Source organism: Neofelis nebulosa, chromosome 4 (assembly GCF_028018385.1).
Source record: "Neofelis nebulosa isolate mNeoNeb1 chromosome 4, mNeoNeb1.pri, whole genome shotgun sequence".
Taxonomy (NCBI): Eukaryota; Metazoa; Chordata; class Mammalia; order Carnivora; family Felidae; genus Neofelis; species Neofelis nebulosa.
The window spans coordinates 70,971,686-70,974,163 of record NC_080785.1 but is presented as its reverse complement, the minus strand read 5'-3'; positions in this window follow the sequence as shown (position 1 = coordinate 70,974,163).

Here is a 2,478-nt window from a genome sequence, read left to right as displayed (position 1 = left end):
ATTATTATTTACATACACTAAAATGTGATTCTTTGAAGTGTAGTGTACATTTTAGAGTTTTGACAGATGTATACATACACCTCTGTAACCACCATATTACAGAACATTTCCATCACCTCCAAAATTTTCCATATACCGTTTTACAGTCAATCCATTCTGAACCCCAACTCCAGCAACCCTGATCTGTTTTTTATCACTGTAGATTATATTTCCTTTTTTCTAGAATCTCATATATGTGGTATCACACAGCATATACTTTTGTGCCTGGCATATTTTGAATCTGAGATCCATCCATGTTGTTGAATGCATTAGTAGCTCATTTTATTGCTGAATAGTATTCCAGTTTATGGATGTAGTACAACTTGTTTATCTATTTGCCTATGATGAGCAGTAGGTTTCTGTTTGTAGCTATTATGAATAAAGGTTTTATGAACATTGTATACAAGTTTGTGTGTGTACCAGCATTGTAAGAGACTTCCAGTTTTTCCCATGCTCACCAGCACTTGGTGTGGTTACTCTTTCATCTCAGCCATTCTAGTGGGTTGTGAAGGGATATCTCATTGTGCTTTTAATTTGTATTTGTCTGATGACTCATGGTGTTGACCATGTTTTCGTGTACAATTGGCCTTTTGTGTATCCTCCTTTGTGAAGTTCCTATTCAACTTGGCTATTCAAATGGCCTTTTGTTCATTTAAAAATTGAGTTGTTTCTCTTCTTCTTACTGATATCTAAGAGTTCTTTATATGTTCCATACATGTCCTTTTTCAGATATATATGAAATATGATACACACATATGTCCTATATGTATATATGCACACATATACATATAAATACACATATATGTATACACATATATGTATACATACATGTATACACATAATATTGGGTATACACACAAATATACATATGTATTTTGTATATATATTAGATATCTTCTCTCAGTCCGTGGTCTCCCTTTTCCTATTTTAAGTGATGTCTTTCTAAGCGCAAAAGCTTTGAATTTTTGATGAAATCCAAGTTTTCAACTATTTCTTTAATATTCTTGCTTTTTTAGCCTTCCTAAGGAATTTGCTTATGCCATGGTCATAAATGAAGAAGTGAGTTTTCTCCTGGTATTCTTTTTTTTTTTTTTAAGTTTATTTCTTTATTTTGAGAGAGATAAAGAACAAGCTGGGGAGGGGCAAAGAGAAGGGGACACAGAGGATCCGAAGTAGGCTCTGTGCTGACAACAGAGAGTCTGATGCGGGGTTTGAACTCATGAACCGTGAGATCACTTAACTGACTGAGCACCCAGGCTCCCCACTCCTGGTATTCTTATGTTGGCTTATTTCAGCCATCGTGCTAAGAATTTCCTCCACTCCTTTCCTTTCCTTTCCTTGTCACAGACTTATCATGAGTTGGCTGGAAAAGAGAGAAAGCTCCATTAGCTAATGTGACAGGAGTCTGGTTAGACCCAATTTAAAAAGAACAAAGAGAGCATTTGCAACATGAATAAAACCTTAGGCCAGAAGAATACTCTGAAAGGCCTTTCTTAATCACCCTACTAAATGATGCTTCTCAAGTTCCTCCCTGTCATATCACCTTGGAAATTTTCTTCCAGGCACAATTATCTTTGTGATGTTTATTTGTTTACCTGTATCTCATCTGACCCCCATATTACACTGTAAGCTTTTTCGTCTTGTTCACATGTGATGAGTGAATGGTTGAACCAAGAAAGGCCAGGTTGCAATGTGGCTGACAGAATTGACATCAATTTGGGGTTTGCGGCTACCACCCTTTCGGCCCCCAGAAGCTTACCCTGCCTGTCACTTTCAACCACTACAATTGTAAATTACTATATGGGGGTAAAACCTTTGCCTAGAACCCTTAAGCCCATTCCTTTAGAGAGGCAATCTTTTTTTACTTTAATGAGAACTGGGATTCTCTGAAACTTCTGTGCTCATCCTTTCATGGGTAAGAGATGATTCAGGTTTGGGTAATGGGGGAATTATTAAGAAGATTGCTTCTTTCTGTAATTTCCTCTCTCGCCTTTTAGATGGGTAATTAGCAACAGAATATTGGTTTTCTTAGGTTGTTGCCTAGTAGCATAAACTTGGCTAACGCAGTCGTACTGGCTTTCTAGAAAAGGGTTTCTTTTACTGGTGTTTATCATTCAGCTGCTGAAATTCACACTGGGTGAAACTTGGCATGACAGCTCTCAGCTCAGTTGCAACTTAGAAGAAAACAGATTCTGCTTTGCTTAAATTGTTTTCGATTGACTGGGTAAGAATAAATTAAAGGTTCTTGTAGGTAATAGCTTCTGAATTCAATTAAAAATATCATCAGGCAGCTGCTTCTTTTTTTTCTGAAAGTACAGAAATGATTTTGAGCTACTTAATTGATTTTCTTATGAAGTTTTATGACTGGCAGATTTAGCTTAATTCTTTCTCAACATTTTTCACTCACACCAATATAGGAATAGAAAGTGGGAATGAGAA